This window comes from Bacillus rossius, chromosome 8 (assembly GCF_032445375.1).
Source record: "Bacillus rossius redtenbacheri isolate Brsri chromosome 8, Brsri_v3, whole genome shotgun sequence".
NCBI classification, from domain to species: Eukaryota; Metazoa; Arthropoda; class Insecta; order Phasmatodea; family Bacillidae; genus Bacillus; species Bacillus rossius.
Window position 1 is genome coordinate 59,412,924 of NC_086336.1, and position 17,179 is coordinate 59,430,102.

The 17,179-nt window shown below is 47.2% G+C and overlaps 1 protein-coding gene across 2 annotated transcripts in view; it reads right to left on the bottom strand.

Annotated features, from left to right (window-relative positions):
* The window catches only part of LOC134535040 (mucin-3B), a 204,606-nt gene that overhangs the window by 101,858 nt on the left and 85,569 nt on the right, over positions 1–17,179 (bottom strand). The window lies entirely within an intron of this gene.

The following is a 17,179-nucleotide window of genomic DNA, read 5'->3' on the forward strand; positions in this document are numbered from 1 at the left end:
GTTTAACCCTGCAACTTATGGATGAGGTGTTGGTAATAAGTGTTGGGGAAGATCCTAAAATGGTAGGTTAATCGTCTTCCTGCTTTTAAATAAAAGTACATATTTTCGCAATCAGAGCACAGTGTTTTTTATCCACGCAAGCCAGGACACAGTTACAAGCAGGACTGTGGCTAAGAACTATGAACTTTGGACTATCGGCGAGATAATCCAGTGCTTATCACTACAAGATGACACTAGCGCAAAATAACTAAAAAAAAAAAAAAAACCTAATCGAGTCTTTCAATACTCGCCAGAGATGTGTAACGAATAACAATAACCTCTACACCGAGCAGATTCAAGTGTTTTCGTAATGCAAATACACTTATAGTACGAAACTCGGACACGAAAGTTAACTTAGAATTCTTAAAAAATAATACCGAGCGTGATAAATTTACAGGAACAATCGTGTTTTCAAAAAAACATTTCTGGGCGCGAATCACACGTAGTTTCCGCACCCGCAGCTAGAATTCGCTGCCGGAGCAGCTGCGTCGACTATCGAATCATTCTATTGGCAGAGCTAAATGTTAAATTATGTAAGAAATGGCCAGATTAAAGTGAAAAAAGGTTTGAAAAAAAAATTTACTTACACCAGGCTTTTGATCTGATTTCAGGCAAGGCATTTTATTACAATAGGTACTGCCCAATCTTGTTGAAATTCATTAAAAAGTTGATATTAAAAAGTTTCCCTTTGTCTTTGTGAACTTCGGTTCGCGACATCCGCCACAGATGGCAGCACCGTGGTCACTCCTACCAAGCACAGTGTGCCGAGAGCCAAGACGTCACACGTGAAAACCGCGGCTGGCGTCTGTTCTCTCGCTCCGCGCGACGTGAGTCAGCCGGCCGCCGCGCCCAGCGCTCGATACGTCCAAGTGACGTAACAGCCTCAACGGCGTTGCCAAGTTTCCCCGCCGGAGCTCGTTTCGAAACCACGCGAAGGACGCTGGAACGGCCCTGGTGGCAACAAGTACGGAGTAAAAGGTGGGGTAGGGGGGGGGGGAATATTGTTAAGAGGGGAAAAGGGAGGGGGGAGATGTGTGACCTCCCTTCCCACCGAGATGACGGCGGGAAAACTGTCGCCCGTCGTCTGCTTCTGAATCGAAACATCATTTCACAGCCGGTGGAGTTCGTTCGTCTCTTTTCCACACAGAGCGCCGTGTTAGTCCAGGATTCTGATTGGGTAGGACTCGTACTTGGTATTGGTGCTCCGATCGCTCGGAGCAAGCTGCAAGGGTTCCCTAGCCCGACGCGGATTCGACGTGGAGAGCGACGACACAGCTCCGGTACCAGCCCGGACAGCTAGCAGAGGTTTGGATAGAACCTCCACCGGACCACGGGTTCACCGGGTGTTTTGAGGGGTCCCAGCGCGATGTGGGAGATCAGGGAAGGCACCAGCAGTGCTGAAAACGTCTCAGGGCTCAGGACACAGCCAACTGTCTGGTCAGCTGAGCGAGGTTACAAGGGCTGAGGCGGTGACTATGCTGGGTTGGTGGCCCCCAGCCACTGGTCATTGTCGAAGCCCTAATACCCTCCCGGTCAAACAAGAGGGAGCGATCCCCAACAGTTCTGTTTTAAATAAGCTCTGGAATGTTATAAAAAAGCGAACTGGAATGCTACTCCCATCCTACCCTATTATGGCGCATATGTGGGAGGGGAACGTGAGAACGCCGACCGTAAGGTCGGAACAATCTGTTCGCTGTGTTCGCGATGTACGCGAGTACTACTGCATCTCGGCTGTCGCTGGCCGCACCGAGCTGTGCTGGTGACGTCACCGGGTGTCTGGCTCTCGGCTGTCTTTCTAAAGCGTCGCTGACTTCGCGCATGCGCAGATAATGAAACCAACATCTGTTTTCACGCGGAGTCGGGCCGTACTTCTGCGTTTGCTTCTTACATATTGTTGTTTTTCCCAATTATTTTTGATTTAAATATAGTTATTTCGACGGAAAAGTTCGTCGAAGGAGTCCGAAAATATCAATTTTTTTATCGATAATAAATCGATGAAAGAATATAGAAGGCAGAATATGCGTGACAATGCCTAGGCATCGATTTCAAGGAAACGCTATCAAACTCAGTTTTATTTATTCTGAAACAATCAACAAATTTTGGTCTTCGTACTCACACGCTACTGCTTCATCAAATGATTAAATTCTTCCAATTTGTTTTTTTTTTTAGAATAACTTTATTAACTTCATTTATTTCTACGTTCACTTACTGTGAGAGCCTAGGGGTAAAATATTATGTTATGAAGGAGGAGGAGGAGGGGGGGGGGGGGGTCCGGGATATCTTGTGTGTCTTTACATAATGTGGGTAAAGGAGGGGTGTCAAAATAGCCAAATTCGTTTTTACGTAACTAATGAACGGCCTCTAAGTCGAGGCGATGACTCATTAGACCACTCTAGCGGAAAGGGGAAGGGGGAATCTGTCTTCTACAGGGTCTTTTTTTTTCAACCTCCGATTTGCTATAAAAAAGACATATTTAAATAACGTTATAATATTACGACCAAACTTTCAACATGGACTTACTTATTTTTCTACATCGTCACAACGATCGAGGCAATTGCCACATCGAAATACAAGCTTCTCGATGCCTTCTAAGAAGTTAGAAGTCAGTGAACAGAGATACAGGGCCAGCGCCTGGGTCTGCCTCCACCTCATGACGCCGCTGTGAGGCGGGTGGACTAATAGCGCGGCGCACTGGCTCCCTAGTCAGGACATACCACAAGATTTGCGAATAGTGGGACGGGAATGCACAAACGATTCCTTTGGAAATCAGTTGCCAAGAAATAGTTTGTAATACTAAAATAAATATATTGTAACTTTCTACAACACATGGTTCTGTTATGGAAAGCGGCTACGTTTAACCCTATATTGGCGCATAATTTTATATTTTAATTGATGTTTCATTCAAGCATAATTTTTTTAAACCATGGAAAATATAATCGAATACTGAATAATTTGACTCTGCTTTGTTGATGTGCGTAGTTAAACCTGGAAAGCTATTCAGGGAACGGTTTACAAATAACTTTAACTACTGGAGGTACTGGGACGACACAACGCATAAATGCCCGGGTGAGAATCCGAACTCCAGTACAAATGCGAACACTAATTTGTACAGATACAATTTTTTTCCATGTAAATGTACAAATTTATAAATATCTGCAGTTTTACATGAACATTCATGTTCCGTTTAGAAAAAAAAGGGGGGGGGGGGTTTGTCAGTAAAGTCGGTTTACGGACGATAATTTTACGTGATAACGTCATAAGAAAACATTGATGAAAAATTGCATTCTTTTTAATTTTCAGATATTATTTACAGTATATGCAAATTTAATTTAAATATATATTTTAAAAATATAATCACGAACAATTAGTTAAAAAGCTCGTCTGAACCTATTTGATATTATAGAAGATTTTCTCCCACGGTGGTTGGCCGGTTCTTGCACGCTCGGCTAAGGCGGAACGTGACAAATTTTCGTGCGTGCAGCCGGCTTTAATCGATTTATAAGACATCACGTAAAAAAAAAAATACGGTGTGTCGGATTCCGTACTTCCGATTTCCAGCAGGGTCTCCCACAGGATATTTATGCTTGTTGGGAACGTGACGGACGTTGTCGGGCGACCTTCGGAGTTTATCGGGGTGCTCCCGTTTGCCCCATATGCTTACATTCCTGTCCCGTCGCCACTACATTCCAGCAGCTCGTCCGACCTTCGGGTCATGCCGGGCGCCAACGGATTAACATTCCTTAAGTTTGTCACCAGGTGGAGGGCGCCCCGCTCTAGAGTCCACGACAACTCACCGTTACTTGCATTAGCTAGAGACCTCTAAAGTTCGCGATTTCAAATCCCTAAAGGATAGACTCCATGATCCTCTATGCACTCGTGCAAATTACATCTGATGATTGGTTACCAACACTGTTAACACCTGTTGACTGGAATTGTCTTGATTCGCTAATTATTCTGTTAAAGATTTTTCATCGGCCCAGAGTCCTTCAGATAAACTGTGGCCCAATCACTGAAGCAAAATAAATGTCAAAAGTATTTGGACTCTATCCTATCGCGAAATGAATACGCGAATTTTACAGGTCTCTATGCATTACGTTAAAACAAATTGGAGTTAAGTTTAGACCTATTTGTTTTCATCTTTTGAAAAAGCGGGAGGGGATTTTCTAAATTCATGTATCAACATTTTTTTTAACGATGTGCAAAATATGCTCAATGGACGTGCAAATTAAAGTATTCAGCCACGTGTAAATATAGAGACGTCAATGGCACGTACAAAAAGGAGGTTTCCATTAGTACAGAACGGATCTGAAACTTTAACGCTTATACAGAACGGAAAGTTAAATATATGTAAGCAATGGAAACTTTAATGGTTGTGCAGAACGGAAAATTGAATAAATGTATGGAACGAACCTTTCATGTTAGTACGGGATGGAGAATTTAATGCTTATAGCATCGAAGTCTTCATTTACATACAAAATTTACACTTTAATAACGTGCCAATCGGGTACATCAATAAATTTCATAGTATATTTAATAAAGTTCATAAAACACCTACACAAAGCTGATTGGTAATCATTAAAGCCGGGCCGTTAACATCTTCAGTAATACACACACACACACACATAAGAGTGAAAATTTTACTTTAAAATTAAGGTTGTAAATGTCACGCAATTGAAAACGAACCCTGAGAAGCACCATATATTAAGTTGAACACAGTTATTTACCGTTATCTTCTAGACAGATCTATATAAGTCCTGATGGGGAGAAATCGGGTCATCTGTCACCTAAACGAACAGGTGATGGTCATTTCAGAGAAATCGAAGGGAAATCAGTAATTAAAAAAAAAATACCAACGAACGTGTAGATCTACGTTCATTAGCTGAAGAGGTGAGGAAATTTCCCGATCGTGTCGGCAAAAGGCTAAATATTCTTTGCAGAAAGCCAGGTTTGCATCTGAATAGGTTGTACGTGATTTTCGGTTACTAAATTATTGCAATGGCGTTACTAGAGCGGAGATCTACAGGTGCTCCACATATCATCACACATAAAAAAAAAATTCTATACTTTTAGAAAATAATCCTTTAAAACCAATTGCCAAGAAATACTTTTAATACTTTAACAAGATGTAACTTAGTACAAAATATGACTATGGTTATTTTTGCATATATGAAATGCGTTTTACGAAATAATACTGAGTATTTTCTTACGAAAATTGGGGAAATATTTTATATTTTAATAGATGTTTCATCCAATCATTTTTTTTAGCGAACTATTGAAAAGATAATCGAATATTCATTAATTTTACTTTATCTTGTTGTATCATTTTTATTAACTGCGCAGTTGATACTGGAAAGCTATTCAGGGAACGGTTTGCATAAGAATCCTAACCCAGTCAGCTTATTACTGTGTACACTATTTACTTTTTCGTGATACGTTGGTTTCATGTAAAAGAACAAATGTAAAAATATCTGTAATTTTACATGAATATTTTTGTTACAATTACACACACACACACACACACACACACACATATATATATATATATGCCGAGAATGAAATCGAATAGAGCCGTTACGTAATGGCCAGGGCATATGCAGGATTAAATTTCGGGGTTAAGGATTTATAGAATTTAAAATTACGTAATCTACAAAATTTAATTACTTTATAATCGCACAGATGTGCTGTACACGCCACGGAGATCTCATTGGTAGAGGCAAGATTATAGGATGAATAACGATAAAACAGAAATAACAGCGAAATGAAGTCAACACACCTGTTGAAGCAGTTGATCAAAGTAATTTTGTTCTGTATGTACTTATTACATTTGTATTAAATTTCTAATGACTTTAAAGACGAAATACGCCATTTTTTATTGACGAAATTAGTTTTATCATGACACCAAGAAATATTGGCTATTACTCACTGGCAGCGCCACCACAACGCTTTGACCGCTGTTTGCTTTCGATTTATTTCCTATTCGTTGGAAGGGAATGTCTGTAGGATTGTTTAGGATTGTCGGTTTGGGAGTGGGGGTGATCTATTTCCCCTCCCTCCGCACACCTTGCGTACGCCACTGTACGCCACTGTTATAAGGCGCCGACGAGTAACCAAAGGTCGGCGGGCTTCAAGGTCACGTGTTCGATTCCACGACAGCTGCAGCGCCCGGAGGGCTAGAAACCCCCCCCCCCTCCCGCCGTCATGGGTCTCGGCGACCCCCCCTCCGCCCCTAGGTCACCTTGCGCGCGGGCCAATCAGGAAGGGGGAGGCTCCGAGGATTGCAGAATAACTGGCTGCGCGGCTGTTGTCGACCGAAGGCCGCCGACTCGACGAGAAAAAAAAAAAAACGTGCCAGGGATAGGCCGCAGTGCTTATCCGGGATCACTTTTTTTTTTTAACGCGTGGGTGATCGTCATGATACGCAGGTGCTTCGAGGAACAAGCACAGATAAATAATAAAAATTCTGAAATTTTTACAAAATAATTCCACTCGGTTAAACGACGGGCAGACGTTTTTGAGTGCCTGTTGTTTCATAAAACCCAAAATTCGCGTGTGTGTGTACATCGCATACGTTTTGCACAATCAGCTGGCCAATTTGCATTTTTAAAGTAGTAGAGGAAAGGAGAATGAAATGGAATATAAAATTTGAACTTTTTAGTTTCAAAAAAGATTTTACTGTCAGAAAATAACTATTTTATTTTACCTAGCCTTTTAAAATGATCAGAATTTTTATGACATTAATTTTTTTTTTCGGAAAGAAATTTAAACCACACAGCACGCAGTAGACACCAGCAATAGTTTTATATCTAAAAAAAAAAATTCTGTTATTTATTCAATTTGGTTCTCCTTATTTATATTGAACTAAAATGTAAAAAAAAGGGGCAACTTTTCCTGCTAATTATTCAAAATTGTATGCACTACATATTTTACAGCTTGTTGAAGATCGGCCACTCAAAAAGTCGGAAAGTTTAACAGCGTGGAACGTACGTAAATATAAAAATAACTAGCTGAAGCTGCCCGGGCAAAACGTAAGGAACCTCACTACCGGGTTTCAAGTCCGTAGGACGCAAACTTGTAAAACGGGAAATTTTGATTTTAAAGTCCCACTGATTGCACAATCTCGGTGCACCGAGGGCTTCGCATCAGCTAAACCGGGACGCCAATCTTCAACTTCGTTTCGTATTGATGAAGTTGTAAACTAAACTGTTATTAGCGCATTTAGTTCGCTAGCAGCCGCGAGCTTCACCAAGCGGATGGGTTTCGCCAAGGAGGATAGGAAGTTGCCAGACCTTACTATATGACCGTGTGGTGTACACTGAGAAACCAAATAAACCGCACGCAATCAAGAACCTACCGGAAATCAAAACCAGAAGCGATGTTGATGATTTCATTTTCTTGTCGTTACTGAATTATTCAAGGGACAACAAATTTTTATTTGATTCAATTATTTTTTCCATATGTTTCGATGGTAATTTTTCTCCAATTTTTTTTTAATTTTTATGGATTGTTATTGTTATAGAATTCTGAAAATTTTATGCAAAAAATATGCCAACACACATGTAGAAAATAAAATAATGAACAATAAAAAACGAAAAAGGAAAACAAATATAACTTAGTTGTATTTGATTTTGATGGTAATTAAATTATAATTATCTAAAACTAGCATAAATATGTTCCTATTTTTGTTTAACTAATAAGCATTTATTTTTAAGTTACCTCTATTACTATTTTTTTCCCACCAAACCTATTTACAAATAATGTTATAATTTTTTAACTCGAAAAAAAATATTTAATTGAAATGAGATATCATCGGGGAAAAAAATTATCGAAATAAAAAAAAAAATTATCGATACCGAAAAACAATCGATATTTTAAAAAAATCGAAGTATCGATACTTCCGATGTAGGTATCGCTGCGTCGCCGGCATCCCTGCGGAGCGCAGTTAACGTTGCTCGCCGGTCGGAAGGACGGGAGAGAGTGATGGCAAGAGGCAGGGGTGAGAGGTCAGTGCCGCGACAGGCACGTCTTCAGGCAGAGGGTCTCACGAGGCCGCCATCAGCCGCGTATTCCACTCTCCCCCCCGGGGGGGGGGTGAGGGGGGGGGGGGGGCACGAAGGCCCACGAAGGCCCCGGAAGGGAAGGGGGGAGGGGTGTGTTACGTCGCGAGCCTCCCTTCACATCCTCACCGTGGGAAGCAGTCCTCATTGGCGAAAGGGAAACTCGAGAGGTAGTAAACAACCCCCATCCTGACTCATCGGAACACTCAAGACATCAACCCCGTCGAAAAAAAAAACGGGGACGTACCACAACGCCGAACGTACAATAACGCCGAAAACCATAACGCCGAATGCCAAATTGACTACAACGCCGACATCTAGGAAACTGCTGTGTACCACAACGCCGAAATACATTAACGCCGAAAAATGTCATTGCAGGACTGCCACAAAGGTTAGGTTAGGTAAGGTTAGCACACAAATTCATTCAGTTGTTTTTCAATTTGCTCCTGCGGTCCCCCCCCTCTCCGCAGCAACATTTCTCGGCGTTACTGTACTTCGGCGTTGCGGTACACAGAAGTTTTCTAGCTGTCGGCGTTGCGGTCAATTTGGCATTCGGCTTTATGGTATTCGGCGTTATTGTACGTTCGGCGTTGTGATATTTCGGCGTTGTGGTAACCACCCGAAAAAAAAAAACCTCGAACCTTACTGAAACTTTTTTTCCCCTTCAAACCACGGAAAAAGATAATCAAATATTCAACAGTTGGACTTTACTTTATTTCATCATGCTTATTGCTGTGCGCGGTTAATACTGGAAATCAATTCAAGCAACGGGTTTACAGATACATTTAAGTGTTGGAGGTACCGGGACAACACAAAGCACAAATGCCCGGGTAGTGACATAGTTGTTCTCGTGTAGATGTACAGATTTACAAATACATCTGTAATATTACATGAATACTTACAGAAAAATTAAATTATTTCGAAAATAAATTTACAATGAAGAGACAAGTTGCAACCAGAATAATAAATACAGGAAAAAAAAAAAAAAAAACAGCTACGAAGAGACGAGCCCAACGATGAGACTAAACAGGTGATGCGGCCGACGCAAAGACGACAGCACGGATGAAGTCAGCAGGCACACACATGCAGACAGCACGTGGCACGTGGCACGTGGCACGCCCGACCACAGACGGTGCCGCCCGGAAGGCGACAGGCGAGAGCAGGTGAAAGTGTCCCAACCTCCAGTGTCCAGCGAGCTCATCGGCGCCCCCCCCCCCCCCCGCCGGGCCAACCACCAGTATGTAATATATAACTGACGTTTCGATCAAAATTGCAGTCGTCATCGTCAGGGTAGAGTTACCTCAGTAGCTACATCACCGACGTTTCGGTCGACATTGCAGTCACGATCATCAGGGTATATATCAGCGACGTTTCGGTCGACATAGCAGTCGCCGTCGTCAGGGTACTGAGGTACTACTGGTACTGAGGTACCTGCTGGTGCGGAGAGCCAGGTCGCCAGGGACGGGACGGACTGCGTCACGCGGCTCGGCAAATGTCAAGGAGAGCGGACACCTCGCCTGGCGGCGCGCATGCGCGGTGCCGCCGTGCCGTGAGCACAGCATCCAGTGCCGGGCGCCTCCTTACTACGTCACCTTAGCCGTCTTACACGGCCGTCTCAACCGACATCACTAACGAAAATTCTAGTTACGTGGATTAAAAATAAATTAAAAAATATATATTTAGGATTTTTTTTTGAAAAATTGGAGGATTTTGAGTTGTAATTTTTTTTCTAAATGGAACATAAATTTTCATGTAAATAATTTGAATTTGTATATTTACATGAAAACAACTGTGTCGCTACAAAATTTTGTTCGCAGTTATACTGAGTTCGGATTCTTACACCCCGGGCATTTATGCTTTGTGTTGCCCCGATACCGATCATAGTTGAAGTTGTTTTGTATACCGTTCCCTGATCAGCTTTCCAGTATTAACTGCGCACTTTAATGTAAAGCACGGTTAAAAAGTCCAATAATTGAATATTTGATTTTCTTTTCCATGGATTGGAAAAAAAACATGCTTGAGTGAAACATAAATTAAAGTATAAAATTATGTTCCAATTTACGTAAGTAACCGCATTCTATAAATACAAAAATAATCATACCCATGACTTGTGCACGTTACGATATCTTTCCAAAGGAATCATTTCTTAAAGTACAGAAAGTTATTTTTCTTCTTCTGTGCGGATGATAGCGGGGACATGACGGGGCACGAGAAAGAGAGAGAGAGAGAGAGAGAGAGACGGATGGAGATGGAGTTGCGGTTAGGATGGCCGCTAGAAACCAGTCGTACCGCAAGGCTCGCGGAGATGAGCAGAGGAGCAACCTTGGACGGTTAAAAATACCGATTACCCGCTTCACGGCTCCGTGGGAGTAACGGGGAGCGGCTCCGCTCGGGTGTGCCCTAGGGTTGGCAACACTGCTGCGAGCGCTTGGGTGTGTCCTAGGGTTGGCAACACTGCTGCGAGCGCTTGGGTGTGTCCTAGGGTTGGCAACACTGCTGCGAGCGCTCGGGTGTGTCCTAGGGTTGGCAACACTGCTGACAACACTCGGGTGAGCCCTAGGGTTGGCAATACTGCTGATAACGCCCTAGGGTTGGTAACACTGCTGCCTACGCTCGGGTGTGCCCTAGGGTTGGCAACACTGCTGCGAGCGCTTGGGTGTGTCCTAGGGTTGGCAACACTGCTACCAGCGCTCGGGTGTGCCCTAGGGTTGGCAACACTGCTGCGAGCGCTTGGGTGTGTCCTAGGGTTGGCAATACTGCTGCCAGCGCTCGGGTGTGCCCTAGGGTTGGCAACACTGCTGCCAAACGCAAGGGTGTGCCCTAGGGTTGGCAACACTGCTGACAACGCTCGGGTGTGCCCTAGGGTTGGCAACACTGCTGACAACACTCGGGTGAGCCCTAGGGTTGGCAATACTGCTGATAACGCCCTAGGGTTGGTAACACTGCTGCCTACGCTCGGGTGTGCCCTAGGGTTGGCAACACTGCTGCGAGCGCTTGGGTGTGTCCTAGGGTTGGCAACACTGCTACCAGCGCTCGGGTGTGCCCTAGGGTTGGCAACACTGCTGCCAAACGCAAGGGTGTGCCCTAGGGTTGGCAACACTGCTGACAACGCTCGGGTGTGCCCTAGGGTTGGCAACACTGCTGCCAAACGCAAGGGTGTGCCCTAGGGTTGGCAACACTGCTGACTAAGCTCGGGTGTGCCCTAGGGTTGGCAACACTGCTGCCAGCGCTCGGGTGTGCCCTAGGGTTGGCAACACTGCTGCGAGCGCTTGGGTGTGTCCTAGGGTTGGCAACACTGCTGACTAAGCTCGGGTGTGCCCTAGGGTTGGCAACACTGCTGCCAGCGCTCGGGTGTGTCCTAGGGTTGGCAACACTGCTGCGAGCGCTTGGGTGTGTCCTAGGGTTGGCAACACTGCTGACTAAGCTCGGGTGTGCCCTAGGGTTGGCAACACTGCTGACTAAGCTCGGGTGAGCCCTAGGGTTGGCAATACTGCTGATAACGCCCTAGGGTTGGCAATACTGCTGCCAGCGCTCGGGTGTGCCCTAGGGTTGGCAACACTGCTGCCAAACGCAAGGGTGTGCCCTAGGGTTGGCAACACTGCTGACAACGCTCGGGTGTGCCCTAGGGTTGGCAACACTGCTGACAACACTCGGGTGAGCCCTAGGGTTGGCAATACTGCTGATAACGCCCTAGGGTTGGTAACACTGCTGCCTACGCTCGGGTGTGCCCTAGGGTTGGCAACACTGCTGCGAGCGCTTGGGTGTGTCCTAGGGTTGGCAACACTGCTACCAGCGCTCGGGTGTGCCCTAGGGTTGGCAACACTGCTGCCAAACGCAAGGGTGTGCCCTAGGGTTGGCAACACTGCTGACAACGCTCGGGTGTGCCCTAGGGTTGGCAACACTGCTGCCAAACGCAAGGGTGTGCCCTAGGGTTGGCAACACTGCTGACTAAGCTCGGGTGTGCCCTAGGGTTGGCAACACTGCTGCCAGCGCTCGGGTGTGCCCTAGGGTTGGCAACACTGCTGCGAGCGCTTGGGTGTGTCCTAGGGTTGGCAACACTGCTGACTAAGCTCGGGTGTGCCCTAGGGTTGGCAACACTGCTGCCAGCGCTCGGGTGTGTCCTAGGGTTGGCAACACTGCTGCGAGCGCTTGGGTGTGTCCTAGGGTTGGCAACACTGCTGACTAAGCTCGGGTGTGCCCTAGGGTTGGCAACACTGCTGACTAAGCTCGGGTGTGCCCTAGGGTTGGCAACACTGCTGCGAGCGCTCGGGTGTGCCCTAGGGTTGGCAACACTGCTGACAACACTCGGGTGAGCCCTAGGGTTGGCAATACTGCTGATAACGCCCTAGGGTTGGTAACACTGCTGCCTACGCTTGGGTGTGCCCTAGGGTTGGCAACACTGCTGCCAGCGCTCGGGTGTGTCCTAGGGTTGGTAACACTGCTGCCTACGCTCGGGTGTGCCCTAGGGTTGGCAACACTGCTGACAACACTCGGGTGAGCCCTAGGGTTGGCAACACTGCTGCCAAACGCAAGGGTGTGCCCTAGGGTTGGCAACACTGCTGACAACACTCGGGTGAGCCCTAGGGTTGGCAATACTGCTGATAACGCCCTAGGGTTGGTAACACTGCTGCCTACGCTCGGGTGTGCCCTAGGGTTGGCAACACTGCTGCCAAACGCAAGGGTGTGTCCTAGGGTTGGCAACACTGCTGCGAGCGCTTGGGTGTGTCCTAGGGTTGGCAACACTGCTGCGAGCGCTCGGGTGTGCCCTAGGGTTGGCAACACTGCTGACAACACTCGGGTGAGCCCTAGGGTTGGCAATACTGCTGATAACGCCCTAGGGTTGGTAACACTGCTGCCTACGCTTGGGTGTGCCCTAGGGTTGGCAACACTGCTGCCAGCGCTCGGGTGTGTCCTAGGGTTGGCAACACTGCTGACAACACTCGGGTGAGCCCTAGGGTTGGCAATACTGCTGATAACGCCCTAGGGTTGGTAACACTGCTGCCTACGCTTGGGTGTGCCCTAGGGTTGGCAACACTGCTGCCAGCGCTCGGGTGTGTCCTAGGGTTGGCAACACTGCTGACAACACTCGGGTGAGCCCTAGGGTTGGCAATACTGCTGATAACGCCCTAGGGTTGGTAACACTGCTGACTAAGCTCGGGTGTGCCCTAGGGTTGGCAACACTGCTGCCAGCGCTCGGGTGTGCCCTAGGGTTGGTAACACTGCTGCCTACGCTCGGGTGTGTCCTAGGGTTGGCAACACTGCTGACAACACTCGGGTGAGCCCTAGGGTTGGCAACACTGCTGCCAAACGCAAGGGTGTGCCCTAGGGTTGGCAACACTGCTGACAACACTCGGGTGAGCCCTAGGGTTGGCAATACTGCTGATAACGCCCTAGGGTTGGTAACACTGCTGCCTACGCTCGGGTGTGCCCTAGGGTTGGCAACACTGCTGCCAAACGCAAGGGTGTGTCCTAGGGTTGGCAACACTGCTGCGAGCGCTTGGGTGTGTCCTAGGGTTGGCAACACTGCTGACTAAGCTCGGGTGAGCCCTAGGGTTGGCAACACTGCTGCCAGCGCTCGGGTGTGTCCTAGGGTTGGCAACACTGCTGACAACACTCGGGTGTGCCCTAGGGTTGGCAACACTGCTGACAACACTCGGGTGAGCCCTAGGGTTGGCAATACTGCTGATAACGCCCTAGGGTTGGTAACACTGCTGCCTACGCTCGGGTGTGCCCTAGGGTTGGCAACACTGCTGCCAAACGCAAGGGTGTGTCCTAGGGTTGGCAACACTGCTGCGAGCGCTTGGGTGTGTCCTAGGGTTGGCAACACTGCTGACTAAGCTCGGGTGTGCCCTAGGGTTGGCAACACTGCTGCCAGCGCTCGGGTGTGTCCTAGGGTTGGCAACACTGCTGCGAGCGCTTGGGTGTGTCCTAGGGTTGGCAACACTGCTGACTAAGCTCGGGTGTGCCCTAGGGTTGGCAACACTGCTGACAACACTCGGGTGTGTCCTAGGGTTGGCAATACTGCTGCCAGCGCTCGGGTGTGCCCTAGGGTTGGCAACACTGCTGCCAAACGCAAGGGTGTGCCCTAGGGTTGGCAACACTGCTGACAACACTCGGGTGTGTCCTAGGGTTGGCAATACTGCTGCCAGCGCTTGGGTGTGTCCTAGGGTTGGCAACACTGCTGACTAAGCTCGGGTGTTCCCTAGGGTTGGCAACACTGCTGACAACACTCGGGTGAGCCCTAGGGTTGGCAACACTGCTGCGAGCGCTTGGGTGTGTCCTAGGGTTGGCAACACTGCTGACTAAGCTCGGGTGTGCCCTAGGGTTGGCAACACTGCTGCCAGCGCTCGGGTGTGTCCTAGGGTTGGCAACACTGCTGCGAGCGCTTGGGTGTGTCCTAGGGTTGGCAACACTGCTGACTAAGCTCGGGTGTGCCCTAGGGTTGGCAACACTGCTGACAACACTCGGGTGTGTCCTAGGGTTGGCAATACTGCTGCCAGCGCTCGGGTGTGCCCTAGGGTTGGCAACACTGCTGCCAAACGCAAGGGTGTGCCCTAGGGTTGGCAACACTGCTGACAACACTCGGGTGTGTCCTAGGGTTGGCAATACTGCTGCCAGCGCTTGGGTGTGTCCTAGGGTTGGCAACACTGCTGACTAAGCTCGGGTGTTCCCTAGGGTTGGCAACACTGCTGACAACACTCGGGTGAGCCCTAGGGTTGGCAACACTGCTGCGAGCGCTTGGGTGTGTCCTAGGGTTGGCAACACTGCTGACTAAGCTCGGGTGTTCCCTAGGGTTGGCAACACTGCTGACAACACTCGGGTGAGCCCTAGGGTTGGCAATACTGCTGCCAGCGCTCGGGTGTGCCCTAGGGTTGGCAACACTGCTGCCAAACGCAAGGGTGTGCCCTAGGGTTGGCAACACTGCTGACAACGCTCGGGTGTGCCCTAGGGTTGGCAACACTGCTGACAACACTCGGGTGAGCCCTAGGGTTGGCAATAGTGCTGATAACGCCCTAGGGTTGGTAACACTGCTGCCTACGCTCGGGTGTGCCCTAGGGTTGGCAACACTTCTGCCAAACGCAAGGGTGTGCCCTAGGGTTGGCAACACTTCTGCCATACGCAAGGGTGTGCCCTAGGGTTGGCAACACTGCTGACAGCGCTCAGGTGTGCCCTAGGGTTGGCAACACTGCCGCCTCGTGGTCTGCAGTGCGCGCTTCGTCAGCACTTGTCGGATCTCCTTTCAGTTTTTTTTAAAGAACTCTCGCTGAAACGTACTCGTCATTTCTTAAAGAACAACACTGTCTGCCACGCAGTTATTCTATTTGCGTCCTCATTTGCAATATCACTGCGTAGACGCCTCGTGAACGAACGAACGCGCCGGTCCTGTAAGAGCCCCGACAGTTAATTTCACCGAGGGAAAACAGTGGCTGACAGAGAGAGAGAGAGAGAGAGAGAGAGAGAGCCGACGTCACGTTAGTCGCTCGTTCTCCAGAGTGAATCTCTCCAGCGAAGTCACTGCCGGACGCGGGTGCATTCCCGAGTCGGCCTGCCAATGGAGTCTCTCTCACCGCCGGCCGGGTCGGGCGATCTGCCAGAGACGAGCGCCAGAGGAACGTGGCTTCGGCGCGAGAGTAGAATCGGCGACGCTTCAATAGTTAATTCATCGTGTTAACTGGAGTTGCGGTTAGGATGGCCGCCAAGTGTTCTTCACAGCAAGAAATACACGATTTTATGTTTGTTTTGATATGAATGACTGATGACGGACAAACGGAACCAACGATGAAACTAAACAAGTATTATGCAGGGGTGCCCACAAGGGGGGGTAACGACGCAGACTGCGTCATTAAAATTTCAGGGGGGGGGGGGGGGTTGGTTAAAAGACGAGAAAAATGTATATATTATTTACATAATTATAGCTTATAATGTGAAAATACGTTTCTGGTGCTTTGATAATTGAAAGGGATCTTGTAAATCAAATTGGCAACCCCACACTTTCCTCAACAAAAGCAGTTTGGCATCTGTCGGTTCAGGATGGAAATATTACCTGATATGACCAAAATTATTATTATTAGAAAATCAGTTTTAATTAATGCAAAATGTGATAAAATATAATACTAAAAAAGTATAATATTATAAAATAATCGAGTAAATCATTGAGAAAATGGCATAAAAATTTCGGGGTTTGGGGGGGGGGGGGGGGGGGCGCATCATTAGGTTGGGGGGGGGGGGTTGAGTCATAGTGTTTGGGGGGGGGGGGCACCTCTGTATTATGAACAACACAACGACGACATCACGGAGAAAAAGGTTCAACCTCCAAATATCAGACAGCATAAGAATTCCGTCGAAGGAACTTAGTCATGAAAAAAAGTATAACAACACAAACACAGTGGGCTGGCTAACAACGACGAGACAGATTAAATGCAGGCAGACAACAAAACTGGACAACGCAGCAAACATATAAACACAACGATGAAGATAAACAAGTACTATGGACGACGATAACACCGACGAGGACGGAAGGTCTCCAATGTCAACAGTTGTGACGTTTCGGGAACTGACATCGTTCCCGTCATCAGGCAGAAACACATTGATTTTTCAGAATTTTTTCCATGACAAACAGTGCAAAACTGCAATGGCGTATGTCAAAAAAAACTGCTTAAAACTGTGATTGGTGTTCTGACAGTAGACACGTATCTGAACGTGGACGTACCTGAACACAGTGATAAATAAAATCATGTGGAGGTTTTCACAGAGCAGTGATACTGGAAAAATGACAATTACTGCTCTTTGGAATTGCTTACATACATAAAAAAAAATGCGCGTGCAACTCAGCACACGTGATAGAAGTCCCTTCATTATAAGTAGGCCTAAATTCAATGCACTTGAATGAAAAGTGGGTTATTGTACGCTGACAGAAAAAAACAAACTGCCAGAAGTCTCTGAAAGGACTTCAAGACGTATTTCTTAGTTATATTAATTGATCTGACGAGGATGTGATAGCCGACATCTTAAAATTATTTCGAGAAACTAAATTATACCTACCACATGGGACTAATGATATTTTTTTTAGCTATCTCTGACTACAA